Here is a 14,941-nt window from a genome sequence, read left to right as displayed (position 1 = left end):
AAAGCACAGCCGACGCCCAAATTTCTCATCCTTTCCATTAAAGCTATATTGAACGGAAAAGGGAAAAACTCTTGAACTAACTCCCTTTTGATCCAATTTATATACTTATCACTATCGCTCCGGTGGCCTAGTGGTCAGAGCGTCCGCCTCGAATGCTGGAAGTAGCGGATTCGAACCACGGCCGAGTCGTACCAAAGACTTATAAAAATGGTACCAGCAGCTGCCACGCTTGGCGCTCAGCATTAAGAGGTTAGTGTTAGGACTGGTCGGCCTGGTGTCAGGATAATGTGACTGGGTGGGACATCATGCTACATATATGCGGCAAGATGCCCCAGTGCTTGACATCTCTATAAACTGTCACAATACAGACATCGCATCAAATGGACTGGGTCAGCGTGGAAAGGAGGGGGGCACCAAGATTTATCAGTGCTTAGGGCACCAGTGAGCCTTAATCCGCCCCTGCTTATCACTAATAAAATAAGGATGAAGAATTATAATGCCCCCATATATACAGGTGTAATGGTTTTATTGCCAAAATATGGGTAAAAAATTATAACTTGTTTATATATCAAAATTGTACGAAAAATCGCGGATTATTCATAATAGCATATTTCATATGCCAGGCTCCCCACCCCTTGCCCTGAAAATTAAATGTTTGATCCGTAAGAATATACATAAAACAGCAAGTGGTTTTTAGTGTGTTTTCTCCACGTCCTGTATCATGTGGTCTGCTGTACCTTCAGCAGTAAAGGTGATAACTTTAAAATAACAGGTAAGATTCTGTCTGATCCAAGGGGCCCCGAGTGGCCGAGTGGTCTAAAGCGCTCTCCGTTACGGATCACTGCCATCTCACCTCTGTCTCCGTGGGTTAGAGTCTCGGATTCAGCAAATGTGGGTATGTGAGAAAGCTTGCCAGTAGCTTCTCGTGGGTCGGTGGTTCTTTCCCGGGTTCTTCCTTCACCATTAATACTGGCCGACATGTATAGCCTATAGTGTGCTGAAAAATGGCGTTAAATCCCACAACAACAACAACAACTGTCTGATCCACAACTTGATTTGACATTTGATCATAAATGATGGTCTGAGTAAAACATAAGGAGCATTATTGTGAAAATATACTGGGATCTATCTTTTGTATCGGATATTATCTGTGCTCGCCGTCAATTAAAGACTGCCATGCATGTAAACCCCACAATAACTTCCTGCCTCATTTCTAATAATAGACGATAAGCAGTGAATAAAGAAAACGTATGATCAATATTTTGTTTCAATAAGCATGTTTATTTTTCTTCACTCCATTGAAATATGATTAACGATAAAGTATATGTTCATGTATCGATGTTGTAATCTAAATTGGGATTAAGAAGAAACGCAGTTCAGTGACAGTTGATGCCTGGCTTATACGCCTTTTATATGAATATGTTGATAATGGTAGAGTAAAAACAATATACTGTTAAATACGTTATTTCCATTGCAACGTTAACATAAAGCAGACGCGCGATAATACAAATTTTAGTGTTAAGATATTTTTGCTCTATTTTATACCTTATTTTCCCGAATGATTTCAGAGTGAAGTTAAATCAATCGCTTGAATATTTCTCGAAGTCATCATCACTTAAAGCCTCGTTTCAATTTTGAAAGCTTTTAACACCGTCATTCTGATACGTGGATAAAAGCTTTTCCATTTAAAACAAACAATGACTCTAAAACTAATCGTTCGTAAAATGCGCATAAATTCAATTCATGCTAAATATATTTTGAGGCTGTCCGTCCTTCCCTGGTACAGCATACGTACTTTCTTGCGGAAAATAGACGCCATGCTTGGGGAGGGGGGGGGGATACTCTGCTGTATTATATTGGCTTATATGTGGATGGCAAGGCAATTTATGTGGGGAAAAGTATTATAGTGGACCCCTTTCGTTCCCTTTTTTAATTATACATAATGCATATAGTTGTTTTAATCATCCTGCAGGCAATATTTTTCTAATCAAATAAATATTAATAAAGCAGCTTTTGCTTTTTTGAGATTTTCCCCAAATGATACATACATGGGCAGAATCGAAACACGCTGTGATTAGAGTAATCAGTGTATTATTATGCATATGTTTACTGGTCCACTGTATCAATGTGGATGCACTACATGCTCTCAGTTAAATACGCCGAGGTAATAATTCTAGTTATTTTAATTATTATCAAAAAGTACTCAGCACATCTCACTACTTAGCCACTTTATCGAAAAGTTTCAATACATTATTTATAGATAAAGAAATCTTACCTTACCCCCATTTATCACAACACTCCTACCATCACAGTATTTTTCTAACACGGGTAGTAACATTATCTGCCCATTAGCGCCCACACATAGAGACAAGGGGGCACTTGTCCCTCCCCCCATTTCACCTCTAAAGATGTTTGGCCTATATTCCGAAAAACTTAATGGCTGGCCACTGCATGTTGCCCACCCCACAACCCAAAAAAAACCAACAAACTTTCTGTATCTTTCTGTTGATTATTTGCAAATGTATATATATTTCTGGAAAGAGCATTGAGAACTTACAACACGTGTTGAGTAATTGTGAATCAGTCACAAGTTACAAAAGTAATTAATACGAATAGAGGTATAGGCCAGCTTAGTTTAAAATGTTGAAGTCCATTGCAAAGTGTATCATGGGAATATATTGGCGTCAACTAATACCAATACTTTTTTTTTATCGTTATAAAACTAACGGTATTATCTGCTAAAATGTTGATAGGAAAATAAATTTTTTTCAAAGTTAATTTTCAAGAATATTTCGATATTTAGAATCAATTACTGACCTATCTGCGAAAAAGTTTAAGACCTAATTATTATCCAATAATTATCAGTAGCTGGAGGAACAGTAATTGAACTATTTTCTGCTAATGTCTCGGCTTGGAATGATAAAACGACGAGAGCAATCCAAATATTAATTTCTTGACATTCACAAATCCATAAAAATGTTATTAGACGACAATACCATGACACGAAACCTTCACACTTTTATTCTGTTGCCTCTTTTATTATTTGTTTATTCCTTTAATCACCTCCTCCTTTCACTTTTCTTTCGGCGATATTAATACTTTTTATATTCATACAATGATAATGACTGCACATAGACGCGTTTTCGGGACGCGTGTTCGACATTCATATATGCAAGCATAAGAGTCATCTTGTACGGCAGTTAATCACTTGAACATTTATCAAGAGTTTAATTTTCCCACACTTTCGAAAAAGTCAAGCATTGTGATTGCCTCTGTTTATCCATCACGCCAAAAGGCTACAGTTAACAGGTGCGACAATTATCTTGTATCTAACTCCGCCCCACCCCTTTTTTGAAGGGCCCCGGGTGACCGAGTGGTCTGTCACGGGCTCGACCAACGTGAGCATGTGAGAAAGCTTATCAGTAGATTCTAGTGGGTCGATATTCTTCATGGAGTTTCCTACGATTCTTCTTCCAAAAATTTTATTGCCGCCATGTATTGCCTAGCATGTGCTGAAAAACAGCGTTAAAGTTAAACCCTTAACAACCAAGCAACGACCCTTTTTCATGCCCCACAGTCAAATACACAAAATGTGCAATAGCATCTGTAATTTTAAGTATTTTCGAACATTTTTTTTAACATGCAATGATTTTCATGAAAGCGTGATTTTTCAGACACGAAAGAGTAATTAAAATAGGAAACCGACACTGGTTACTCCTTACACCTCAGAAATTCAGCCCTTGATACCTTTTTTGGATCTACTGACTTCCCACCATTTTATCATTTACTGGACGTGAAAAGACAAATTCAAATATAGAACTCAGAGTGACGCCCGATATATATTCTTCTCATCTGCGCCCGCATATAGTGCCGGGGAGGGGCGGGGGGCACTTGGATTTCCCGGTAAACATGTTTTGGCCTACATCCGTAAAACTTTATGGCTGACGACTACATGGTTGCCCCCCCCCCCCTCCCCCCGCCAAATTTCTGATGGCGCCCTTGATTCTTCTCTATTCCGCCGACACTTCGCTCCTCGCTCATAAATTGTGAACCGTTGACATCATCATACGGTAATCTATATATAGTGAATGGGCACGTGCGTTTATCTATTCTGTCACTCAGTATCTTTGACCTTGCGGGATATATTTAGAAGTTTTAACAAGTGAAGTTTGGGGATATTTGCTATTTTACCCCTACCACCACCCCCATCCCAAAAAAATAAATAAAAAACTATATTTGCTTGTTGTGCACAGTGAACGATACTTTCTCAATTCAACGAATCGCTCTTGATTGCAAACTTGTTTATGGATTTCAGTGGAGATAATAAATATAGCCATTCAGATCGGAAAACCCCACGTATTTCCATTTCTATATTTATGCCTTATTGGTAACAAGTACAAATGTTCTAAAAATATCACCATAATTCTTTTTTTATACCTGAAAACCCCGTTCTTCTAAAGAACCCGATCTTATGATAGAAATATGGCTAATATGCGAATTGCCTATGCTACAAAAAGGGTAAAGGAGAGACACCACGAGCGTCACTTATGAACTTAAATCTTATTTTGCAATCAAACCCTGTTTATTTAACACTTGCTTCAAACTAAATTACATATTCCTATCCACGATTTTACTTAAGGGTATTTTTGTTCGCAAATATAGTTAAAACCCCGCATATTTAAAGCGTATCTCAGTTTTAAAATTCCAAACATAAATAGCCGAATAATAACAAACGAACCAACAGATGAGTGAAACTCTGTCTACATATATACTTTTTACATAAAGACTCAGTCGCCTTGCATGAAATCGGGAGAAGAGAAAGAAGAGGAAAAAACAACAACAACAATAAAAAGGAAAAGCAAAAAACAAAAACGCCAAAAGCCCGCCATGCATCACCAAATGCCCTTCAAAAATGTAAAGACTCGATGTGATTTTTCTTGATAGTTTATTCCTAATAAATAAGCAATCTGAATCAAATATTTACAACATAATCCTTCTGTATTTTCTTTTTTATTCTTGCTCGACTTCAGTAACAGTCTGTGTTTCAGCAAATATATTGGCATTACTATTGTTAAAGTCCTAATGACTCAAAGGCGTAAGTCTTCCCCCTCCATCCATACCTCTGGGAGTTGGGTAAGGATATGGGGGAGGGGCAGGCTGAATCCTCCATATATTGATTAGATTTTCCATCGTCTTCGAAGCAAAAGAAAAGTATATATCATTTTAAATAAATATAATTATTTTTATTTCTACAACAATTTCAAACGCTATTATTTACAGTGTTATGCAAAAAATATAACGTATAGGGGTAAATTTCGGTGTTTTTAATTTTTGTGACTTTCGGGTTAAAGCAGAAGAAAAAAAAACAACATTAAGCACATTAGGATATTTCAGATTGAATCACTTATGGAGGCAGTTCTTGGCGTAGGGAATGGGAATCTTCGCTAGCCAAGGTTCCGCTATGTTAACCCTATCTACACCTTGACGGATCGAACCGATATTTTAATGCTTTATCTTAGCGACATCTATTGAGTCCGTGAATTGTCTCCCTTAGTATGTATGGCAACTAACCAATAGCGCGTAAGAGCGTTGTATTGCATGTCGGCCGAAAATGGTGGAGGCAACTGACTTCAAAAGGATACTTTGTAAGTTTAACATTGAAAGTAGGACTACGTACCAGAGAGAAGACATTATTTATTTGAGTAAAAGGTATTTGCACAAACATGGATCGGCAATGGAAAATTGCTTATTCATGAGCCCATTCCAACTGAGTGCTTCCCTTGTCTCGATCATGTAGGAACAGTGTTCAAATTTGAACAACTTAATTTTGATTGGATGCGGCGGCTTGCCGTCCATTGAATTTTGCAGCCCTGAAGCACATCAATATCTGCTCGATGCCTAGGTGTAAATAGGAATAAAATATCGTAACCTTGGCTAGCGAAGATGGGGAATGGGTATCTAATCGCTGTGAAAAGTCTTGAAACAAGACTGGTTTTATTTTGTGACATCAGGCGTATTTTGTGACATCAGATATCAGTAACCGTCAAGAGTACGTGAGATAATGTTACCATTTCCTGACTAGTCCAGCTAACCATAAGGTTCCAGGCATGTTTGTCTGGTTATAATGCAAGGGACGTTAGGTGTCTACCCTTGATACACTTAGTGCACCGACCAACCCCGAACATTTAATGGCACCGGGGATGACGGACAGCGTTTCGACCACTTTGAGGTGTGTATATAGGTTATTTGAGATTCAGGAGGCTACTTTGGGGGATAAGGAGTACGAGTATGTAAGACCTCTTACTGACAAGCTGTGCTGGTCCGGAACTTTTGGTCTTTATATATATCTGCCTTAATGTGACGGTGAGGACCTTGGATCAAATGCGTGTTTCTACTTTCAATTTATATTGCACTCATGCATTTAAAAGATATGCGTGATTTATTGTACTGTCTTGCAACTTGTCCTCATAAACAAAGTCAAACTTCTATTCATTTTTTGTAATGCGGGTTTGGGCGGTTCAAATCAGCCACTATTTATAGCAACAGATAACAGTAATCCCCATGTAATTATATCTCCGAGTTATTCCTAGTTGAATGGTATAAAACCGTCCCGAAAATCCTTACCTGATTATACTTGAAGGGTGCAGCATCGTATGTATATATAAGCCCTATGAAGTCGAAAACTAAAACTGATAATGATACAGGAAACACAGTGTGGAATAGCAGCTGAAGAATGCGACAGGATGGTGTCACTCGTTATTGAGTTTTCTTCTAAACTATTCTTAATATGTTGTGGACTGGTGCACGCTGTTGAATTAATAGGAAAACCTTCTGTAAGAAGTTTGACGCGAATAAATTTTTGGTAACAGGCCTCTCTCACTCTCAGTTTTGCGCATGATTGTATGACTCTATGATATATTCAAGATCACCATACAATGTATAATTTGGAAAAGATTTATTTTCTAAAGAGCTAAAACATATCATGAACATTAAGTGCGAACTCTAATCCTTCTAAATAAGATGACATGACCCTATAAAGTATTCCATCTGTCTTTTTAGTTTCTTCATGACAACTCAACGTTTTACATTTGCGAGTTTATTTTCTGTGTATTTTATCTTCTTGAATCTTGACATATAACTGAAGCTATTGTTCTATTTGTAACATAATTAAAATCCTGAATTGTATAAACTTTTCACTCGAGACACTTTTAAATTTAAAAAAAAAAAATGTTGCATCAATTCATTTGATGTCAGTAATCAGCCGAGTTGCAATGGTTGTGATATGTGGTTTTGTGCCGGTAATTCATTCATTTTCTTGAAATCAGTTATTTTACCCACATATTGAGTGGCACATATTTTGCATGTCAGGATATAGATTACATAGTTGCTTCCATATCCTAACTTCTGATTGACAGCAAGGCAGCCTTTTTGGAACCGACCGATTTCGTCTTGGGCAGGTATCTGCAGATTAAGCAGTGCTTGTTTGTGCAACCGTTTGTGTCTGAATCTGTGGACTTATCCGAAGTTACCTTGACACGTACTAAGTCGTTCTTGAAATTTTCTTGTCTACTTTGGAACTTCTTGAAATATTCTTGCAGACGTTAGGAAGATTTAATCTGGTGCCAGTGCTACCGAATAATCTATTATAAGTTTAGGGCTTAGGGTAGAAGGATACTTGTGAGTGTCAGTCGGCTTCCAATACCGGTCAGTTTCTTCGGAGGATGGAAGCAACTGGTAAATTAAAAAACCATTTTGAAATTATTGCCCGTTTCGATCCATTTTGATTCCATGGAAATACTGGCGATATTGCCTCATTCGTGCCTATTGCAGTTCCGCTGATTTGTAACAAGTGTTGTTTGCCAGAACTTTTAAATGTAAGAACACGGATTGAAAGCTTGACCAGATAACTATTAGGATGGAGACAATCAGGCCGACCACCCCGTGCTGCATTGCAGGATTTGATTCCATTTAAGGAACAGACATCCATAGTGACGAGGAGAACATATACGTATCTACATTCTCGTTATCTTCGTTGTTCATTTTGGAAAAATCCAGTATACTATATATAGATAGATACATAACAAAAATCCTCTTTAATTTCATTGCTTTATTCTTTAAGACCAAATGGGTATCTAATGGATGTAGAGTCTACACACTACTATTTCCATTGTTTCGAAATGACTAGTCTGGAGGATTTTGGCTAGAAAGGAAATGATATTTGTAGAAGCATTACATGCATTCAAGTTACAAATAGTAACGGCCCGCTCCCCGGATAGGTTGCTTGTGTGTGTATATGTGTGATACGCTTTAATTTGAAACGCAAGATTTTTTACAATAAATCCGAACTCCCTATGAATTTTCAAGTGTACTACCAAGTGTCGTTCCTTACGTGTGTGTCCTATATCGGTCCATCTCAGGTTCGATTCAGTGGGTTATATCTCGAGGTACTCGATCGAATGAATGCCCATTCGAGTTGTAGTGGTTGCGAGTTTCTCGTTGATTTGTTGCTAATGTAACTCTTGTGGTTGTTCATTTGTTTTCTAACATCAACGGTTTCGCCAACACATTGTTAGATTTTGCATGTTAGAAGACCGATTACGTTCTAGTTCGTCAACATCCTAACGTTTGATTGATAGTGAAATATATTGTAGGGTTTAATGCCATTTTTCAGCACACGATAGGCTATACATGGCGGCCAGTATTAATGGTGGCGGACCGACCCACGAGAAGCTACTGGCAAGCTTTCTTACATACCCACATTCGCCGAATCCGAGACTCGAACCCACGCAGACAGAGGTGAGATGGCAGTAATCCATAACGAAGAATGCTTTAAACCACTTGGTCACTCGTGTGTGTGTGTGTGTGTGTGTGTGTGTGTAACATTTATTTGTTAAACAGTTGATTAAATAATTATTTGGAAAACAACAAATGCGGGGCATTTTGAGATGTTAAATATGTTATTAATAAGGTTGAGGTAGATTCCAGTACTTTTACAAAATAAAATCTGGCACCGTGAATGATCGCCTCGTTCTCAGTCTGCTCAGCGGTGTTGTTTCGGCCTTTGTTGCAACAAATATGGTTCGACCCGAATCAATACTCATATTTTATGACTTTGGTTTAGCTTAATTCTACAAAAATGAATCCGTTTCTTGCCAAAGTCTTCAAGGTCACTAATACTCTTGGAAAATAAAAGGTGAAAACATTTTTCGTTGCTTTCTATTATTAGTAACATTTGCCGAAGTTGATGCCAAATTGGCGTTATTTTTAGACCTGAAAGGGCCTTAAGCCAGAATGCTTACTGTTACATTTTGTCAAACTCTGTTGTCAAACTCTGTTGACTGCATTCTAAAGAAAAGGCAATGTTCAGGGTTTTCTTTTTTGAATATTTTGGTGAAGACAGCCATATTGAATAATAAAAAAATATCGTCTTTAAAACTTAAAAGCTTCAGAATGAAGGGAAGGAAAATAAAAATAAAACAGTAGACCAATTATTATCAAATGTATTTGTTCCAGTGTACACTCCCGTTCATCCACTCATTATTTCATCAATGTTATTGCCGCCTTTTAACCAATTAGAACTCATACAATGTACCTGGCTCTCAAATACCTTGAAACATTTTTCTTGGTCTGATGTATAGATGTAAAACGAAACTATTATACCCATTTTATTAGCTGACAGGAATTTCTTGAGGTAAAAAAAAAAAAAAAAAAAAAACAGGCTCGAAAAGAAAATCCCAGCATAGCCCACCACCACCACCAACCGAAAATGAAGCCCAGGCCTAAAATACAAGTAAACCAATTGTTTTGTGTTAAATTTAATTACGTGACAATGAAATAATCAAACGTTTAGGTGTAACAAATATCAAGATGTTTTTCGTGTGCATTGATTGGGAATCCATTCATATCCGGTAAGCAGTATTTATAAACACTCACGCACGCAAAGGTACACACCAACAGACGAGGCCCAGGGGACTTAGTGGTCTAAGGGGGTCGTCTCTACAGATCACCTACATCTCACATCTGTCTGCGCGGGTTCGAGTCCCAGGTTTGGACAGTGTGGGTGTGTGAAAAAGCTTGCCAGTGGCTTCCTGTGGGTAAGTGTTTTTTTTCCGGGTTTTTCCTCCACCAAATACACTGGCCGCTATGAATCGTGTTCTGAAAAATTGATTTAAACCAAAGCAAAAACGATAACACCCTCAGACATGACATCGAGCTGTTGAACATCGGGGGGGGGGGGGGGCGGGAGGTGTTGTAAAGGAACATCATACTCAGGGATAAATATAATTTATACAGCTTTTAGGCTGGCAATCAGTCTATTAATTTATCTTTTAACTTCAAATAAAACTATGGTAGACATTTTTTCCGGTATGGACAAAACTTCATTTTATGTTTACACACAATCACATGTGTACACATGCAACACATATGTACAAATACGTTGAAAAATCAACAACAAAAGGCATAAGACATTCAATATGTAGCAACTGAACACTGGCAAAATGTTAATGACATGACTCACCGCCAAATTTGTTTTAGTTCAATTTCCATGAGACACGTGCCACCCCTTTATGACTAAGAGACCCACCATTTTATTTTATTTTTTATTTTATTTATTTTTTTTTGGGGGGGGGGAGGACGCGGTTGCTCATATGGTTGAACATTGGGTTCGTAATCTAACGGTCGCGTATGCGATACCTTCCAAGGGTACAGCCCTGGCTGGCTGTCTCAGTGTGTCATTGGAAAAGGCACATAGCTTCCACTTCCTCTGCATGATATAGCCATCAATGTCTATTAAGTGCCTTTTACAGCCCGCACGCCCGGCATTTTTAGACACCATTTTTTTTTTCGGGGGGGGGGGGGAGGGACGCGGTTGCTCATATGGTTGAACATTGGGTTCGTAATCTAACGGTCGCGTATGTGATACCTTCCAAGGGTACAGCCCTGGATGGCTGTCTCAGTGTGTCATTGGAAAAGGCACATAGCTTTCACTTCCTCTGCATGATATAGCCATCAATGTCTATTAAGTGCCTTTTACAGCCCCCACGCCCGGCATTTTTGGACAACATTAATGTGTAAGCAATCAGATGACATTGTAGTATTTTATAGAAAATACTTCGACAGTTATTTTTTAAATTCCGAATTCAAAGTTTGGATAGAAAACAGTTTGAGTTATTCACCAGAAACATGTAACAAATGGAAAGTAAGACCCCCAAAATGATGCGAACAGAATAAACGTGAATCACAGAAAGCAAAATAAATAGAAAATTATTTATATGCAAAAGATGTGAGATGATGTGATTTGGATTTTTAACGTAGCTTTAAAAAAATTTCAGTCATATCGCTACAATGTCTGCAATGGGGCAGTTTATAGTGATGTCTAGCACCGGGGCACCGTGCCGCAGACATGTAGCATGATGTCCCACCCAGTCACATTATTCTAACACCAGGCCAACCAGTCCTAACACTAACCTCTTAATGCTGAGCGCCAAGCGAGGCGGCTGTTAGTACCATTTTTGTAAGTCTTTGGTTTGACTCGGTCGGGGAATGAACCCACGACATCCCGCATCCGAGTCTGACGCTCTAACCACTAGGCCATATGCAAAAGAAAAGAAAAAGAAAAGATAATAAATCTAAAAGAATAAAGACTACAGTCTGGGTCGAACAGCTACCATCTGATTCATTATAACTAAAAACGAAACCGCTTTAACTTATATATATATATATATATATATATATATATATATATATATATATATATATATATATATATATATGCTTCGATTATCTGTTTGTTTTGCTTTATTGTTATTTGAAACCATAGATGAGTAGACTATAAATAATAAATACAACTTAACGTGATTAATGTAAAATACACGGTGCTGTTATTTATTACGATAATTCCCTTTTAACAGACCATTTTATTCCATTTTAGCGACCGGTTTTTTTTAAAACAAAATTACCTCCGTGCGCCTTTTCTATATGCAGCTGTTCTCATCCAAATATTCCAATCATGGTTTGCGCAAAAAAAATGCCTCAAATTCCATCCAAAAACAAAAAGAGAAAATACCCACCAATATCCTATGAAAGTTTGCCCTTTAGAGATGAACTCAAACGAGAACATGTATAAAATCTGCATGTTTATTAGATGGTTACAAAAAGTATCTTATGTCAAAATATCAAACGTGTTCTCATATGCGCTGTTAGTTTCTGAGGACATCAACGGGCCGGAAAATTCGAGTTTTTGATTGAACACAAGTCTACTTAGGAACATAATTAACTTTAACATTCACACTGTTTCGTTATATCACGTGTACATATGTTGCAATTGATATAAAATGGATATGGAATAGCCACAACAAATACTCTTACAAACACTTTAGTTTATCGCCAATTTGTGGGACAAAATTGGCCAACATCGAAACTTGTCCTTTGGACAAGTTCTGTTCACAAGGGTTTTGATAAATGATTTGAACGTTTTCTGTTTTTAGTAACGGCAACCATATTAAGTGTCGGATTAAAACCATTCTTCTCAATTCCAAAGTCCTTTTAAGCCAGAACGCTATCAAGGAAATTTGGTTTAATTCTGTTGGACAACGAGTTTTTGTTATGGAAACAAAAGTAATTTATATCATTTTAGTTTCAGCATCATTGGACATTTTGTGGCGAATCGACATAATTTTGTAATATCTAAAAGTTTTCATGCCTGGAAGATTTGTGTTAAATTTGAATTGGCTTTAGTTGTACATACCTGAAAAGTTTACAACGTATAGATTGCTTTAGGACTGATTTACTCCAGTTCTGTTGAGTAATTAATTTAGTTTTTAATGTAATAATGCTTACTGTTCGCTTCCCTTGAGCGGTTTAGATAGGTTGTTAAAATGTTTCATCCACTGCGGCTAGATTTGAAGTGGATTTACTTTATTTGTACAGACTTATAAGGCCTTCAGCCAGAATGCTTTATATAATTAACTAATTTTTTTAAATCCTTGAATTTGGTTTAGAAGAGTGCTGAAAAGGAATTAAAAACATTAAATGTTGAACGACGGTCGATGAAAGGACAACGGACGATGGACGCTTGACCATACCATATGCGAACTTTAACCTATGGTCAGGTGAACTAAAAATTAAATGTAACCCACTTCACACGTCCAAATATAGTTCATATCGCAATAATGGTCTCGCTCAATTACATATAATTGTCAGAACCAACAAAGTATCTAGCAATCAGTCTATCGAAATTTGTTGTCGAGACATTTTAGCATAAAAAGATTCCTTGAAGAAAACAAAAATAGTGAAGCGGTGATTGGGTACGATATGACGAATTCCTAATTTGAGAAATTTGTGACCATACAAATTACACTAGTATAGCCTACCTAGCAAAAAGCATATATAATATGTCAGTGGAATGAAATCGAAATAAATTTTAATAATTACAGAAGTCCGTGGTATTCCTGATATGGCAACGACGAATAGGAATAATCCAAACACCGAAATGAAATATCCGGATTTTTAAAACAAATGCATTGATTCTGGAATCCCGTTCTCTTCGCATTGTACGCTGAATTTAGCGGCGAGAACTAGCTATAAATATTGTGGGCGGAGCCAATAATATAAAATAGCAACAGTAGTTAAGGCCTTGTAGTATTTGATTGGTTGATTGTAACAATGACATGTAACTTGGTACAAATGTAATTAGAACGTAAAATTTAAGAAATTCTGATATCGATTGTATTATATTGCACTTGTTGAATGTTCATTCTCGACAAAGATTATTTCCTTAAACTCCTAGCCATATTTTAACTATCCAAACACTAAGCTATTTCCATTCAGTACACATACAGTAAAGTATAAAGAATCTGTGTGAATTACTTTCAGTCTGTGACTGTCAATTTCAAAACAACTGTCTTCCTCTTTGAAAGGCATTATAACTAACTGTTAGTTAGCGGTCTAATTAACATATTTAAAATTATATCAAAAGAGAGTAAGAAAAATAAAACGGGAGATCATCTTTTTCTTCAGTCTCTATCAATACAATTTCTGCCTATATGTAAACAAAAAATGCAGTAATAGGAAATAATTTCACGAGATTTTGTCTCTTTCCAATCCATACACTTGATTATTAAAATGATAAATGTAGATACCACGTATGAATGCATACCTATCATGTTCTAGTCCACTTTGTAAACCGCACATTGATTCCTCTCACCTGCGTGCGCTGTATTGACTGAATATCAGATTTATTCAATATCATCAGTCTGCTCCGAATACAGTAACCTCAAATGAAGTTAGTTTCTTACCAGCCATTTGCATTAGAGCCTAAGGTTATTTTTAGGTACTCAGAAATGAGAAATGACGATTAAATATAGACACGATAAACGTACGGGGGTTTTCTATTTGTGTTGCCATAAATAGTATTTCAGTTGAGCTTCTCAAACCTTTCTTGCAAATAAAGAAAGTTGGCTTATTTTATCAGGGAATTGTAAACCAAAAATATTTCCTTTTTCTCCATGTTTTTGTTATTGTTATTTTATTTTTGGTTGCATTTGTTTCGGTGGCCTTATTTAAGATGCAAAGAAACAGATTTATGTGTATAGTTCATCTGTGCAAAGGTCACTAAAGCATGCACGTAGTTAATTATATCGGCATGTATTTCTGGTAATAACAGCTGAAACACGTCCGTCAGCAGACTGAATAAGGCAGGGTCCTTTACGAGATCAATATATATTTCTACGAGTACACATAACTAAACGGTACCAATGTAAACCAAATAAAAATATACACTGAATGTTGGCTGGGGTACAAAACGCAAATTTTTCACTTCCATATATTTCATATGGTAATGAATTGACGCTTAAATCATAAACTTTAAGAGGATTTCTACGTGTAATGGTGCAAAATGTTGTAGAATAATATGTCTGTAGTATAATGTCAAAGTGATTTC

At 37.0% G+C, this 14,941-nt stretch overlaps 1 protein-coding gene across 3 annotated transcripts in view; it reads right to left on the bottom strand.

Moving 5' to 3' along the window:
* Nucleotides 1–14,294, bottom strand: part of LOC149773578 (uncharacterized) — a 29,877-nt gene extending 15,583 nt beyond the window's left edge. The window contains exon 1 of one of the 3 annotated variants that reach the window (XM_089946274.1): nt 14,159–14,294. The gene's annotated coding sequence lies outside the window, so the exon portion shown is untranslated. Of the gene's footprint in view, nt 1–6,624; nt 11,590–13,434; nt 13,569–14,158 lie in introns of those variants that run through there. The other 2 variants (XM_089946275.1, XM_089946277.1) reach the window with 2 other exon arrangements.
* Between the last annotated feature and the right edge of the window lie 647 nt (nt 14,295–14,941).

Source organism: Sinohyriopsis cumingii, unplaced genomic scaffold, assembly GCF_028554795.1.
Source record: "Sinohyriopsis cumingii isolate HCF-2022 unplaced genomic scaffold, ASM2855479v2 utg000624l, whole genome shotgun sequence".
Lineage (NCBI taxonomy): Eukaryota > Metazoa > Mollusca > Bivalvia > Unionida > Unionidae > Sinohyriopsis > Sinohyriopsis cumingii.
This window is presented reverse-complemented; position numbering and strand designations above follow the sequence as displayed.